Here is a 17,223-nt window from a genome sequence, read left to right on the forward strand (position 1 = left end):
TCCTGCTGGCAACAGGATCACTGCAATGAGGGACTTAGGGGAGAAGAAGTGAACTCACCTGCGTGCAGGATGGATTGGCTTCTTGGCTACTGGACATCAGCTCCAGAGGGACGATCACAGGTACAGCCTGGATGGTCACCGGAGCCTTGCCGCCGGCCCCCTTGCAGATGCTGAAGTAAGAAGAGGTCCAGAATCGGCGGCAGAAGACTCCTCAGTCTTCTAAAGGTAGCGCACAGCACTGCAGCTGTGCGCCATTTTCCTCTCAGCACACTTCACACGGCAGTCACTGAGGGTGCAGGGCGCTGGGAGGGGGGCGCCCTGGGAGGCAAATGAAAACCTATTTTGGCTAAAAATACCTCACATATAGCCTCCGGAGGCTATATGGAGATATTTAACCCCTGCCAGAATCCGTTAAGAGCGGGAGACGAGGCCGCCGAAAAAGGGGCGGGGCCTATCTCCTCAGCACACAGCGCCATTTTCCCTCACAGAAAGGCTGGAGGGAAGGCTCCCAGGCTCTCCCCTGCACTGCACTACAGAAACAGGGTTAAAACAGAGAGGGGGGGCACTAATTTGGCGTTAGAAATATATAATAAAGATGCTATAAGGGAAAACACTTATATAAGGTTGTCCCTATATAATTATAGCGTTTTTGGTGTGTGCTGGCAAACTCTCCCTCTGTCTCTCCAAAGGGCTAGTGGGTCCTGTCCTCTATCAGAGCATTCCCTGTGTGTGTGCTGTGTGTCGGTACGTGTGTGTCGACATGTATGAGGACGATGTTGGTGAGGAGGCGGAGCAATTGCCTGTAATGGTGATGTCACTCTCTAGGGAGTCGACACCGGAATGGATGGCTTATTTAGGGAATTACGTGATAATGTCAACACGCTGCAAGGTCGGTTGACGACATGAGACGGCCGACAAACAATTAGTACCGGTCCAGACGTCTCAAAAACACCGTCAGGGGTTTTAAAACGCCCGTTTACTTTAGTCGGTCGACACAGACACAGACAGGGACACTGAATCCAGTGTCGACGGTGAATAAACAAACGTATTCCTTATTAGGGCCACACGTTAAAGGCAATGAAGGAGGTGTTACATATTTCTGATACTACAAGTACCACAAAAGAGGGTATTATGTGGGATGTGAAAAAACTACCGTAGTTTTTCCTGAATCAGATAAATTAAATAAAGTGTGTGATGATGCGTGGGTTCCCCCCCGATAGAAAATTAGGGGCGGTATACCCTTTCCCGCCAGAAGTTAGGGCGCGTTGGGAAACACCCCTTAGGGTGGCTAAGGCGCTCACACGCTTATCAAAACAAGTGGCGGTACCGTCTATAGATAGGGCCGTCCTCAAGAACCAGCTGACAGGAGGCTGGAAAAATATCATAAAAAGTATATACACACATACTGGTGTTATACTGCGACCAGCAATCGCCTCAGCCTGGATGTGCAGAGCTGGGGTGGCTTGGTCGGATTCCCTGACTAAAAATATTGATACCCTTGACAGGGACAGTATTTTATTGACTATAGAGCATTTAAAGGATGCATTTCTATATATGCGAGATGCACAGAGGGATATTTGCACTCTGGCATCAAGAGTAAATGCGATGTCCATATCTGCCAGAAGATGTTATGGACACGACAGTGGTCAGGTGATGCAGATTCCAAACGGCACAAAGGTGTATTGCCGTATAAAGGAAGAGGAGTTATTTGGGGTCGGTCCATCGGACCTGGTGGCCACGGCAACTGCTGGAAAATCCACCGTTTTTACCCTAAGTCACATCTCTGCAGAAAAAGACACCGTCTTTTCAGCCTCAGTCCTTTCGTCCCTATAAGATCATATCTGCCCAGGGATAGAGGAAAGGGAAGAAGACTGCAGCAGGCAGCCCATTCCCAGGAACAGAAGCGTTCCACCGCTTCTGACAAGTTCTCAGCATGGCGCTGAGACCGTACAGGACCCCTGGATCCTACAAGTAGTATCCCAGGGGTACAGATTGGAATGTCGAGACGTTTCCCCTTCGCAGGCTCCTGAAGTCTGCTTTACCAAGGTCTCCCTCCGACAAGGAGGCAGTATGGGAAAAAATTCACAAGCTGTATTCCCAGCAGGTGATAATTAAATTACCTCTCCTACTACAAGAAAAGGGGTATTATTCCACACTATATTGTGGTACTGAAGCCAGAAGGCTAGGTGAGACTTATTCTAAAAAAATTTTGAACACTTACAAAGGTTCAAATCAAGATGGAGTCACTCAGAGCAGTGATAACGAACCAGGAAGAAGGGGACTATATAGTGTCCCGGGACATCAGGGATGCTTACCTCTATGTCCCAAATTTGCCCTTCTCACTAAGGGTACCTCAGGTTCGTGGTGCAGAACTGTCATTATCAGTTTCAGACGCTGCCGTTTGGATTGTCCACGGCACCCCGGGTCTTTACCAAGGTAATGGCCGAAATGATGATTCTTCTTCGAAGAAAAGGCGTCTTAATTATCCCTTACTTGGACGATCTCCTGATAAGGGCATAGTCCAGGGAACAGTTGGAGGTCGGAGTAGCACTATCTCGGATACTGCTACAACAGCACGGGTGGATTCTAAATATTCCAAAATCGCAGCTGATCCCGACGACACGTCTGCTGTGCCTAGGGATGATTCTGGACACAGTCCAGAAAAAGGTGTTTCTCCCGGAAGAGAAAGCCAGGGAGTTATCCGAGCTAGTCAGGAACCTCCTAAAAACAGTGCATCATTGCACAAGGGTCCTGGTAAAAATGGTGGCTTCCTACGAAGCAATTCCATTCGGCAGATTTCACGCAAGAACTTTTCAGTGGGATCTGCTGGACAAATGGTCCGGATCGCATCTTCAGATGCATCAGCGGATAACCCTATATCCAAGGACAAGGGTGTCTCTCCTGTGGTGGTTATAGAGTGCTCATCTTCTAGAGGGCCGCAGATTCGGCATTCAGGATTGGATGCTGGTGACCACGGAGCCCAGCCCGAGAGGCTGGGGAGCAGTCACACAAGGAAAAAATTTCCAGGGAGTGTGATCAAGTCTGGAGACTTTTCTCCACATAAATATACTGGAGCTAAGGGTAAATTTATAATGCTCTAAGCTTAGCAAGACCTCTGCTTCAAGGTCAGCCTGTATTGATCCAGTGGGAAAAACATCACGGCAGTCGCCCACGTAAACAGACAGGGCGACACAAGAAGCAGGAGGGCAATGGCAAAACTGCAAGGACTTTTCGCTGGGCGGAAAATCATGTGATAGCACTGTCAGCAGTGTTTCATCCCGGGAATGGAAACTGGGAAGCAGACTTCCTCAGCAGGCACGACCTCCACCCGGGAGAGTGGAAACTTCATCGGGAAGTTTTTTCCACATGATTGTAAACCGTTGGGAAATACCAAAGGTGGACATGATGGCGTCCCGTCTGAACAAAAAACGGGACAGGTATTGCGCCAGGTCAAGAGACCCTCAGGCAATAGCTGTGGACGTTCTGGTAACACCGTGGGTGTACCAGTCGGTGTATGTGTTCCCTCCTCTGCTTCTCATACCTAAGGTGCTGAGAATTATAAGACGTAGAGGAGTAAGAACTATACTCATGGCTCCGGATTGGCCAAGAAGGACTTGGTACCCGGAACTTCAAGAGATGCTTACAGAGGTCTTATGGCCTCTGCTGCTAAGAAGGGATTTGCTTCAGCAAGTACCATGTCTGTTCCAAGACTTACCGCAGCTGCGTTTGTCGGCATGGCGGTGGAACGCCGGATCCTAAGGGAAAAAGGCATTCCGGAAGAGGTCATTCCTACCCTGGTCAAAGCCAGAAAGGAGGTGACCGCACAACATTATCACCACATGTGGCGAAAATATGTTGCGTGGTGTGAGGCCAGGATGGCCCCACAAAGAAATTTCAACTCGGTCGTTTCCTGCATTTCCTGCAAACAGGAGTGTCTATGGGCCGCAAATTGGGGTCCATTAAGGTTCAAATTTCGGCCCTGTCGATTTTCTTCCAGAAAGAATTGGCTTCAGTTCCTGAAGTCCAGAAGTTTGTCAAGGGAGTATTGCATATACAACCCCCTTTTGTGCCTCCAGTGGCACTGTGGGATCTCAACGTAGTTCTGGGATTCCTCAAATCACATTGGTTTAAAACCAGTCAAATCTGTGGATTTGAAGCATCTCACATGAAAAGTGACCATGCTCTTGGCCCTGGCCTGGACCAGGCGAGTGTCAAATTGGTGGTTTTTTCTCAAAAAAGCCCATATCTGTTTGTCCATTCGGACAGGGCAGAGCTGCGGACTCGTCCCCAGTTCTCTCCCTAAGGTGGTGTCAGTGTTTCACCTGAACCAGCTTATTGTGGTGCCTTGCACCTACTAGGGACTTGGAGGACTCCAAGTTGCTAGATGTTGTCAGGGCCCTGAAAATATGTTCCAGGACGGCTGGAGTCAGGAAAACTGACTTGCTGTTATCCTGTATGCACCCAACAAACTGGGTGCTCTTGCTTCTAAGCAGACTATTGCTAGTTGGATGTGTAATACAATTCAGCTTGCACATTCTGTGGCAGGCCTGCCACAGCCAAAATATGTAAATGCCCATTCCACAAGGAAGGTGGGCTCATCTTGGGCGGCTGCCCGAGGGGTCTCGGCTTTACAACTTTGCCGAGCGGTTATTTAGTCAGGGGCAAACACGTTTGTAAAATCCTACAAATTTGATACCCTGGCTAAGGAGGACCTGGAGTTCTCTCATTCGGTGCTGCAGAGTCATCCGCACTCTCCCGCCCGTTTGGGAGCTTTGGTATTATCCCCATGGTCCTTTCAGGAACCCCAGCATCCACTAGGACGATAGAGAAAATAAGAATTTACTTACCGATAATTCTATTTCTCGGAGTCCGTAGTGGATGCTGGGCGCCCATCCCAAGTGCGGATTGTCTGCAATACTTGTACATAGTTACAAAAATCGGGTTATTATTGTTGTGAGCCATCTTTTCAGAGGCTCCGCTGTTATCATACTGTTAACTGGGTTCAGATCACAGGTTGTACAGTGTGATTGGTGTGGCTGGTATGAGTCTTACCCGGGATTCAAAATCCTTCCTTATTGTGTACGCTCGTCCGGGCACAGTACCTAACTGAGGCTTGGAGGAGGGTCATAGGGGGAGGAGCCAGTACACACCACCTGATCGTAAAGCTTTACTTTTTGTGCCCTGTCTCCTGCGGAGCCGCTATTCCCCATGGTCCTTTCAGGAACCCCAGCATCCACTACGGACTCCGAGAAATAGAATTATCGGTAAGTAAATTCTTATTTTACGTCACTGTGGGGGCATGCCCAGTGCTCTATGAGCTGCTGGCATGCCCCCAGTCCCTCTGTCTCCCGTGAATAGACTCATACAATACAATGCGTACAATAACCGATTTGCGACTGCATCTGAATTAGGCCTGCTGGGCAGGGGCGTCACTGCCCCTGGTGACACCTGGTGCGGGAGGTCGCGAAATGGGGGCGTGGCCTCGTGGGCGGACCCCCGTTTTCGGTACTCCAGGGGGTTAAGAAGATGTTGGCTGCCCCCCCGGGAAGTGCCTCTATCCCTTCCTTCCCCATCCCACCGCTTCCCCCCTCCTAAGCCTGCAGCCTGGGGCTCCTGAGTCTCTCACCTTGTGTCCGGTGAGTGTGCGGCGCTGCCGGTGGGTGAAGCTGCGGCAAGTCTCTCGCGAATGCAGTGCCGGCTCCTACACAGGGACAGGAGCCAGGTGCTGCACGTATTGTTACAGTGCAGCACCCGGCTCCTGTCACTGAGCAGGAGCCAGCATTTTGGTGTCACCCCTCAGCGGGTGACACCCGGGTGCGGGCCGTACCCCCCGCACCCACGTTGTGACGCCACTGCTACTGGGCCTAATTCATGATTGTATGGACTTGCATAGCTGCAAGGAAGTGGCTGTACATTTATTATTATTATTATTATTATTATCGTATTTTTATATTGCGCCACAAGGGTTCAGCAATGCCTTACAAAGTACAGATGTGTCTTTCTAGAACTTTGCCTGCAATGCGTTTGTATCATGGGTATAAAATGGCAGCACAGCGTACCATAATGGGAGCTATGCGATTATTCGTATTTGCAACTGATGCTGAATGAGGCCCTCTGTGTGCAATTATCGAGTATTGACTATTTGGCCCGGTTATTGCACAATGTGTACCCCACTAAGTGCACAAAATATGTCTACCCAGATTTACTGTAGATAGGACCTCATTCAGATTTGACCACTATAAAGTCCAATTACTATTGCATGTTACATCCTGTCTGTTGGATCTATGGCCCACTTGGTCATGGATCTATTGCCCATGATAGGTTGCTATGGGCAACATCCCATCTTAAATAGAACTCCCAGCTTAGTAAATTTACCCCTTAGTATTACATTCCCCTATGTAATAGAACACATTCCCTATACTGTAAGAGCAGAATAATTAACCAATATCTATTTGCACCCCATGTGTTTTATGTAGTCTTTTGTACTGTACATTAACTGTAGATTCAGAATAACAGAATTATAAACATCCCTTGCTTTCAAAGGGCGGGATTCAAATCTTCTCTGCCACCTCCCGCCCCCATCGCGCCCGCCGGCAGTATTCAAATGTTACTGCCGATGGGCGCGATATCAGCATTTCAGCTCACCACCCCCTGGGGTGGCGAGCTAAAATGCACGAAAAGTGACCAGTTTGGACGCCCAAACGGGACTTTTCGCAATCGCACCCATGACTTTAGTTGGGTTTAGCTGCTTTACGCGGCTAAACCCATCTCTTGTGGGCGCGATCAGAGTGAAAACGGGGGTCACTAGAATATCGCCCCGCGATCTCCCGTCACTTTAGAGGGGAAATCGGGGGCGATAAAAGATTTGAATCCCGCCCAAAGTGTCAATTTTGAACAACATAACCGAACATAAGCCGACTGACATATTGGGCCTGATTCAGGTCTGCTAGCAAAGCAAAAAAAGCACACAACTGGGCAAAACCCTGTTGCACTGCAGGTGGGACAGATGTAACGTGCAGAGATTTAGATTTGGGTGGGTAATATTGTTTCTGTGCAGGGTAAATACTGTCTGCTTTTACATGTGCCCACAAATGTTGCTATGCCTGATTTTGACTATGCGATTCCCCTTGAACTCCCCCAGAGCCCAGGTAGCACAGATAGTACAGATTTTGACTATCTGCGCTTGAGATTTTGTCTAAGTGCCAATTTTGACTATACTTTGTACTAGATAGTAAAGATTGACCTGCCTGCACAGTCTATTTAGCCTTACGATACCGACCCCACAGGAGCGCGAATTGGGATCGAAATTGTATCGCAAGCTGCCAAACACCTTGAGATATGCACTAACGTTTCATAAGATTTTGACTATATAGTCAAAATGTTACAGATTTATCTCACCGTGTACACACCTTTAGTTTTACACTGCAATTTAGATTTCAGTTTGAACACACCCCACCCAAATCTAACTCTCTCTGCACGTTACATCTGCCCCACCTGCAGTGCAACATGGTTTTGTTCAGTAAAGTTGTGTGCTTTTTTCCTTTGATAACAAACCTGAATCAGGACCATTGTTCCATCAGCCACGATCAAGAATCGTCTAGTGCGTACCCAACCTTAATCTCCGCTTTAGCAGGGCCAGGACCCAGACACCAAAGACCTGTCTTTTGATACCATGAAACATCTGCTAGAAGTCAGAACAGCATCTGTTTTTGCAGCAGCAATGGCAACTTGTCACAACACAAGACACAACTTGTTCTAGAATTCTTTTTAAGAAATGTGTTCTCAGGGAATTTCTATAGAAGAGTTAAACAATGAACATGTCCTCATCTCCCCCCCCCAAACCCCCAACCCCCACCCCCCATACACAGTGCCCTTTTTGGAAAGCAAAGCATACTGTAGGTATGATAGCAGACCGGGAAGAACAAGTATTTCCAGTTAAAGATTAGGGAATTGCGAAGAGGGACACAAACCAATTTTACACTTTGACAGACACACCTGTATCATATGGCTCTATGCAGACGGATGCAATACACAATGCTGCTCTGGAAGCGCCATAAGGGAGGTAAGTGAGCAACAGTGCACATGCACAACACTATAGCTATTTATTCTCAAAGTAATGACACTTTAAAGGTGACAACTATAGTCTTAAAGAATCCAAATGATATAACTACAGAGAATCCATTGCTTTTGATTTGTACATGTCAGATTACAGATTATGTAGAAGATATTTACAAATGTTAAATCTTTTGGAAGAGAGACCCAACAACTGTTAGAGCACTGGGGCCTGATTCAGAGAATACGCAAATGCATTTGCAGCTGCTAATTTGGGTACGCGGTTAGCATACCACTTGTCGGGATCCCGGCTGTCAAAATACATATGCCGGGACCCCCATGGGGGAACCATACCGCCGCTTGTGTACCGGCAAGGTAGGCGATTCCCCCTCTATGGGTGTCCATGACACCCATAAAGGGAGAATAGAACCTGTGGCGAGCATAGCTCGCCACCGATCCCGCAGAGTGGCAAGCGCAGCGAGTCTACAAGGGGCTTTGTTTTGCTCGCACTCCTGTCTGCATTCCACTGCTCGGGATGCCGATGTCGATTTACTGAGAAGCGGCATCCCGTGCGGCGGTCTATCGTACCAAATCTCTAATTTGTATACAGCGACAGTGCTAAAATCTACAAATTCTACAGCCAGCTGGATTTGTATCGACACACCCACCGGCAGCTTTGTAGATCCTTGTGTACAAATGCAGCATCATTCGAAGAACACCAAAGTTCCAGGTAGCCTATGGTTGCGGAGCATGGCCTCAGGAAGGAAGATACCAGAGACATTGCAGCCGAGTACGGTATCGCAGTGCCAGCTACATACACGCCTTCAAAACGGTCACTACACCCCTGTGATACTGCCAATCACTTTGTAAGTAAATCCTCATTGCGACCGCGACCACTGTTGCACTGTGACCTAGATGCATGCACAGACCGCCAATAAATCGCTCAACTGCAGAACAATCAGGTTTCTCTGAATCAGGTCCGCTGTGCGGTGCATAGAGGATGTAGTATTTCCTCTGTAGGAAACAGAGGTACTGGGTATAAGATTTCAGCTCTAGATAAACTGAAAATGATTACAAGTTACTGTAACTTGTTACTATATATATATATATATATATATATATATATATATATATATATATATATATATATATATATACATACACACTAGGTGCTTCATGGCACCCTACGGGCGCTCTTCACACCATCGCAAGGGGCTACGCCCCTTTAACCCTTGCATGCCTATATGGGGTTCAATATTTGTATTATATGGAGTATTACCTGCATTCCTTTGTTAGTGGTTAAATATTGCACAATGAAAGGGCGTGCGATGGTGAAGGAGGCGCAGCCCCTTGCGACGGCGTGAACAGCACCTGCAGGGCACGATGTACAGAATGAGCGGGTGCAGGGGGGACTGAGGATGGGGGACGGTGTCTGTAGATGCTGCAGGTGGAGGGGGGGCAGATGCGGGGGGGGGGGCGGATGGGGAAGGGTTGGGACATGCTGCGGGTGGGGGAGAGACAGAAGAGTGGGGGCTGTAGATGGGGGAGGGGTCCGGAGGCACTGCAGGTGGGGGAGGGGCAGGGGTGCCACGGGGGAGGGGCAGGTGCAGGGATGTTGCGGATGGGTGAAGGGTTCCGGAGGTGCTGTGGGATGGGAAGGGGCGGGGGTGCCGGGGGTGGGGGTCCGGAGGCACCGCGGTGGGGAGAGGCAGGTGCGGGTGGTGCGGCGGACGGGGAAGGGGGTCCGGAGGCGCTGCAGGTGGTGGAGGGGCAGGAGCGGAGGTGCCGTGGGTGAGGGGGGGACTGCGAATGGAGGAGGGTGTCTGCAGATGCTGTGGGTGGAGGGGGGCTGGAGGTGCTGTGGGTGGTGGGGGAGTGGGAGCCACTGGTGGTGTAGGGGGTCTGGAGGCACAGCGTGTGGGGGAGGGGTGGAGTGTCGCATGTGGTGGAGGGGAAGGTGCGGAGGTGTGGTGCATTGGGAAGGGGTCTGGAGGCGCTGCGGGTACTATACCTGCCAAAAAGGTAGTTGGAGGGTATGCAGTAACAGGGCCAGGACAGGGGTGACAGGGCCAGGACAGGGGTGACGGGGCCAGGACAGGGGTGACGGGGCCAGGACAGGGGTGACGGGGCCAGGACAGGGGTGACGGGGCCAGGACAGAAATGACAGGGCCAGGGTAGGGGCGGCAGGACCAGGATTTGGTTGACAGGGCCAGGATAGGGGTGACAGGGCCAGGATAAGGGGTGACAGGGCCAGGATAAGGGGTGACAGGACATGGCCAGGGGTGACAGGGCAAGGCCAGGGGTGACAGGGCAAGGCCAGGGGTGACAGGGACATGACAGAACACAGGGCACGGGAGAGATTGGTATTAGGGACAAAACAGTGGTGACAGACAGATGTGTCTTACCGGAGTCACTGCTGCTGGCTGCTGCTGTTCCACTCCAACCTGTTTGGATCTGCTGCTGGTGGAGACTTGGCATGGCTGACTCTCTCAGGCTGGAGTCCTGCTTGCTCTGCCCGTCCGCATCCCTCCCCCCCACTCCTCAGTCACACACCGCGGACCTCGCGCGGCTGCCGGGCACTGTGGTAAGGGGAGACTGGGAGTGACTGGTTAGCCCCCAGGAGACGCTGAGGCTGGAGGGGGTCATAGCATGCACGCGGCGCGGACCTCGCGGCTGCCGGGCACTGTGGTAAGGGGAGACTGGGAGTGACTGGTTAGCCCCCAGGAGATGCTGCAGCTGGAGGGGGTCGGAGCCTGCAAGCAGCGCGGACTTCTGCAGCGCTGCCCGCCGGCTAAAGTGTGTGAAGGAGCTGGGCGCACCTCACTGCGGGCGGCAGCGCTGCAGCTAGCATTGCGGTTGCCGGGGCTGGAGATAACAGAGGCAGTACGGAACCTGCACAGCGGCAGGTGCCCCACAAAACTGCAGCTAAGAAGCGTGGAGTGTGCCAGAAAGTGACGCTCCTCCGCATCAGAGAGACCCTGCTGAGTATGCTGATGTGGGGGGGTCAAGTACACAGTGAGCCGGTGCCCGTCTGTCTGTATGGCATACCCCCTCACACACCCCCATACCTCCCAACTGTCCCGATTTTAGCGGGACAGTCCCATTTTTTTGGGTCTGTCCCACCCGCGGGCCGCAGTGTCCCGCGGTGGGTGGGTGGGGGGGCAGTTGGGAAGCTCCTGCACTCGCTGTTCTGCTTAGCATGCACACAGCATCTATTTAGTGGAGACAGAGGGAGAGGGGGCATCAGGGGGTACGGATTAAGGGTGGGCCCAGGGGGTACGTACCCCGGGCCTCACAGTTTTAGGGGGCCCATGGCTGGAGTAGCTCTGTCCCAGCTCTGAAGCTCCCCCGTCCTGCCAGTAACAGCGGCAGCATTGTGCTACAGTCAGCACATGCTGCTGCGTGTTGGCAGGTCTGTGGTGTTGCAGGGAGGCAGCAGCCTCCCTGCTGTCTTCTGCCTGTGCGGGTGTGTAGGGGGGAGCAACCAACCCTCTGGATTTACCCCTAGCTGAGGGGCCAAAATCCTATAAATAAAAAAAAAAAAAAAAAAAATCCCGGAATTTGCATAAGAGGCGTGGCCACGAGGGCCGCGATTAGGCCACGCCCCCAAACCCACAGCAGGCGCAGCAATGAGACAGGGTTCCTGTCTCAAGTGCCCTGGACCCCCGGACTCATAATCCGCCGCTGGGGGCATGCCAGCAGCTCACAGAGCGCTGGGCATGCCCCCTCACTGACGAAAACAGGGGCGTGGCTCGCGATCGCGGGTCCACCCGCGAAGCCACGCCCCCTTTTCCGTTAGCCATGCCCCCTTTTTGCTGTGCGTGTCCTGAAGAAAGTTGGGAGGTATGCACCCCTGCCTGTGCCATGCCCATACCATCTGCTCCTGCTCCAAGTCTCCTATAGATTTGCCCAGATCTGTGACTCATTTGACTAACTCCGCCCAGTGTTTTGACTCCGCCCAGCATTAGCAAATGAAGCACAAAGTCACAGATCTGGGCTATTATATAGGAGATAGATATATATATATATATATATATATATATATATATATATATATATATATTAGAGATGAGCGCCTGAAATTTTTCGGGTTTTGGTTTTGGGTTCGGTTCCGCGGACGTGTTTTGGGTTCGACCGCGTTTTGGCAAAACCTCACCGAATTTTTTTTGTCGGATTCGGGTGTGTTTTGGATTCGGGTGGTTTTTTCAAAAAACCCTAAAAAACAGCTTAAAACATTGAATTTGGGGGTCATTTTGATCCCATAGTATTATTAACCTCAATAACCATAATTAACACTCATTTTCAGTCTATTCTGAACACCTTACACCTCACAATATTATTTTTAGTCCTAAAATTTGCACCGAGGTCGCTGGATGACTAAGCTCAGCGACCCTAGTGGCCGACACAAACACCTGGCCCATCTAGGAGTGGCACTGCAGTGTCACGCAGGATGTCCCTTCCAAAAAACCCTCCCCAAACAGCACATGACGCAAAGAAAAAAAGAGGCGCAATGAGGTAGCTGTGTGAGTAAGATTAGCGACCCTAGTGGCCGACACAAACACCGGGCCCATCTAGGAGTGGCACTGCAGTGTCACGCAGGATGTCCCTCCCAAAAAACCCTCCCCAAACAGCACATGACGCAAAGAAAAAAAGAGGCGCAATGAGGTAGCTGACTGTGTGAGAAAGATAAGCGACCCTAGTGGCCGACACAAACACCGGGCCCATCTAGGAGTGGCACTGCAGTGTCACGCAGGATGTCCCTTCCAAAAAACCCTCCCCAAACAGCACATGACAAGATTAGCGACCCTAGTGGCCGACACAAACACCGGGCCCATCTAGGAGTGGCACTGCAGTGTCACGCAGGATGTCCCTTCCAAAAAACCCTCCCCAAACAGCACATGACGCAAAGAAAAAAAGAGGCGCAATGAGGTAGCTGTGTGAGTAAGATTAGCGACCCTAGTGGCCGACACAAACACCTGGCCCATCTAGGAGTGGCACTGCAGTGTCACGCAGGATGTCCCTTCCAAAAAACCCTCCCCAAACAGCACATGACGCAAAGAAAAAAAGAGGCGCAATGAGGTAGCTGTGTGAGTAAGATTAGCGACCCTAGTGGCCGACACAAACACCTGGCCCATCTAGGAGTGGCACTGCAGTGTCACGCAGGATGTCCCTTCCAAAAAACCCTCCCCAAACAGCACATGACGCAAAGAAAAAATGAGGCGCAGTGAGGTAGCTGACTGTGTGAGAAAGATAAGCGACCCTAGTGGCCGACACAAACACCGGGCCCATCTAGGAGTGGCACTGCAGTGTCACGCAGGATGTCCCTTCCAAAAAACCCTCCCCAAACAGCACATGACGCAAAGAAAAAAAGAGGCGCAATGAGGTAGCTGTGTGAGTAAGATTAGCGACCCTAGTGGCCGACACAAACACCTGGCCCATCTAGGAGTGGCACTGCAGTGTCACGCAGGATGTCCCTTCCAAAAAACCCTCCCCAAACAGCACATGACGCAAAGAAAAAAAGAGGCGCAATGAGGTAGCTGACTGTGTGAGAAAGATAAGCGACCCTAGTGGCCGACACAAACACCGGGCCCATCTAGGAGTGGCACTGCAGTGTCACGCAGGATGTCCCTTCCAAAAAACCCTCCCCAAACAGCACATGACGCAAAGAAAAATAAAAGAAAAAAGAGGTGCAAGATGGAATTGTCCTTGGGCCCTTCCCACCCACCCTTATGTTGTATAAACAAAACAGGACATGCACACTTTAACCAACCCATCATTTCAGTGACAGGGTCTGCCACACGACTGTGACTGAAATGACGGGTTGGTTTGGACCCCCACCAAAAAAGAAGCAATTAATCTCTCCTTGCACAAACTGGCTCTACAGAGGCAAGATGTCCACCTCATCATCATCCTCCGATATATCACCGTGTACATCCCCCTCCTCACAGATTATCAATTCGTCCCCACTGGAATCCACCATGTCAGCTCCCTGTGTACTTTGTGGAGGCAATTGCTGCTGGTCAATGTCTCCGCGGAGGAATTGATTATAATTCATTTTAATGAACATCATCTTCTCCACATTTTCTGGATGTAACCTCGTACGCCGATTGCTGACAAGGTGAGCGGCGGCACTAAACACTCTTTCGGAGTACACACTTGTGGGAGGGCAACTTAGGTAGAATAAAGCCAGTTTGTGCAAGGGCCTCCAAATTGCCTCTTTTTCCTGCCAGTATAAGTACGGACTGTGTGACGTGCCTACTTGGATGCGGTCACTCATATAATCCTCCACCATTCTATCAATGGTGATAGAATCATATGCAGTGACAGTAGACGACATGTCCGTAATGGTTGTCAGGTCCTTCAGTCCGGACCAGATGTCAGCATCAGCAGTTGCTCCAGACTGCCCTGCATCACCGCCAGCGGGTGGGCTCGGAATTCTGAGCCTTTTCCTCGCACCCCCAGTTGCGGGAGAATGTGAAGGAGGAGATGTTGACAGGTCGCGTTCCGCTTGACTTGACAATTTTCTCACCAGCAGGTCTTTGAAACCCAGCAGACTTGTGTGCGCCGGAAAGAGAGATCCAAGGTAGGTTTTAAATCTAGGATCGAGCACGGTGGCCAAAATGTAGTGCTCTGATTTCAACAGATTGACCACCCGTGAATCCTTGTTAAGCGAATTAAGGGCTCCATCCACAAGTCCCACATGCCTAGCGGAATCGCTCTGTCTTAGCTCCTCCTTCAATGTCTCTAGCTTCTTCTGCAAAAGCCTGATGAGGGGAATGACCTGACTCAGGCTGGCAGTGTCTGAACTGACTTCACGTGTGGCAAGTTCAAAAGGTTGCAGAACCTTGCACAACGTTGAAATCATTCTCCACTGCGCTTGAGACAGGTGCATTCCACCTCCTATATCGTGGTCAGTTGTATAGGCTTGAATGGCCTTTTGCTGCTCCTCCAACCTCTGAAGCATATAGAGGGTTGAATTCCACCTCGTTACCACCTCCTGCTTCAGATGATGGCAGGGCAGGTTCAGGCGTTTTTGGTGGTGCTCCAGTCTTCTGTACGTGCTGCCTGTACGCCGAAAGTGTCCCGCAATTTTTCTGGCCACCGCCAGCATCTCTTGCACGCCCCTGTCGTTTTTTAAAAAATTCTGCACCACCAAATTCAAGGTATGTGCAAAACATGGGACGTGCTGGAATTTGCCCAGATGTAATGCACGCACAATATTGCTGGCGTTGTCCGATGCCACAAATCCACAGGAGAGTCCAATTGGGGTAAGCCATTCCGCAATGATCTTCCTCAGTTGCCGTAAGAGGTTTTCAGCTGTGTGCGTATTCTGGAAACCGGTGATACAAAGCGTAGCCTGCCTAGGAACGAGTTGGCGTTTGCGAGATGCTGCTACTGGTGCCGCCGCTGCTGTTCTTGCGGCGGGAGTCCATACATCTACCCAGTGGGCTGTCACAGTCATATAGTCCTGACCCTGCCCTGCTCCACTTGTCCACATGTCCGTGGTTAAGTGGACATTGGGTACAGCTGCATTTTTTAGGACACTGGTGACTCTTTTTCTGAGGTCTGTGTACATTTTCGGTATCGCAACCCTAGAGAAATGGAACCTAGATGGTATTTGGTACCGGGGACACAGTACCTCCAACAAGTCTCTAGTTGGCTCTGCAGTAATGATGGATACCGGAACCACGTTTCTCACCACCCAGGATGTCAAGGCCTCAGTTATCCGCTTTGCAGTAGGATGACTGCTGTGATATTTAATCTTCCTCGCAAATGACTGTTGGACAGTCAATTGCTTGGTGGAAGTAGTAAAAGTGGTCTTACGACTTCCCCTCTGGGATGACCATCGACTCCCAGCAGCAACAACAGCAGCGCCAGCAGCAGTAGGCGTTACACGCAAGGATGCATCGGAGGAATCCCAGGCAGGAGAGGACTTGTCAGAATTGCCAGTGACATGGCCTGCAGGACTATTGGCATTCCTGGGGAAGGAGGAAATTGACACTGAGGGAGTTGGTGGGGTGGTTTGCGTGAGCTTGGTTACAAGAGGAAGGGATTTACTGGTCAGTGGAGTGCTTCCGCTGTCACCCAAAGTTTTTGAACTTGTCACTGACTTATTATGAATGCGCTGCAGGTGACGTATAAGGGAGGATGTTCCGAGGTGGTTAACGTCCTTACCCCTACTTATTACAGCTTGACAAAGGGAACACACGGCTTGACACCTGTTGTCCGCATTTCTGGTGAAATACCTCCACACCGAAGAGCTGATTTTTTTGGTATTTTCACCTGGCATGTCAACGGCCATATTCCTCCCACGGACAACAGGTGTCTCCCCGGGTGCCTGACTTAAACAAACCACCTCACCATCAGAATCCTCCTGGTCAATTTCCTCCCCAGCGCCAGCAACACCCATATCCTCCGCATCCTGGTGGACTTCAACACTGACATCTTCAATCTCACTATCAGGAACTGGACTGCGGGTGCTCCTTCCAGCACTTGCAGGGGGCGTGCAAATGGTGGAAGGCGCATGCTCTTCACATCCAGTGTTGGGAAGGTCAGGCATCGCAACCGACACAATTGGACTCTCCTTGTGGATTTGGGATTTCAAAGAACGCACAGTTCTTTGCGGTGCTTTTGCCAGCTTGAGTCGTTTCATTTTTCTAGCGAGAGGCTGAGTGCTTCCATCCTCATGTGAAGCTGAACCACTAGCCATGAACATAGGCCAGGGCCTCAGCCGTTCCTTGCCACTCCGTGTGGTAAATGGCATATTGGCAAGTTTACGCTTCTCCTCCGACAATTTTATTTTAGGTTTTGGAGTCCTTTTTTTTCTGATATTTGGTGTTTTGGATTTGACATGCTCTGTACTATGACATTGGGCATCGGCCTTGGCAGACGACGTTGCTGGCATTTCATCGTCTCGGCCATGACTAGTGGCAGCAGCTTCAGCACGAGGTGGAAGTGGATCCTGATCTTTCCCTAATTTTGGAACCTCAACTTTTTTGTTCTCCATATTTTATAGGCAGAACTAAAAGGCACCTCAGGTAAACAATGGAGATGGATGGATTGGATACTAGTATACAATTATGGACGGACTGCCACGGTTAGGTGGTATAAAAAAACCACGGTTAGGTGGTATATATTGTAATACAATTATGGATGGACGGACTGCCTGCC

The 17,223-nt window shown here is 50.6% G+C and overlaps 1 protein-coding gene across 1 annotated transcript in view; it reads left to right on the forward strand.

Moving 5' to 3' along the window:
* The window catches only part of LOC134966231 (galactoside alpha-(1,2)-fucosyltransferase 2-like), a 194,519-nt gene that overhangs the window by 66,906 nt on the left and 110,390 nt on the right, over nt 1-17,223 (forward strand). The window lies entirely within an intron of this gene.

The sequence above is a fragment of the Pseudophryne corroboree genome, chromosome 10 (assembly GCF_028390025.1).
Source record: "Pseudophryne corroboree isolate aPseCor3 chromosome 10, aPseCor3.hap2, whole genome shotgun sequence".
Classification (NCBI taxonomy): Eukaryota; Metazoa; Chordata; class Amphibia; order Anura; family Myobatrachidae; genus Pseudophryne; species Pseudophryne corroboree.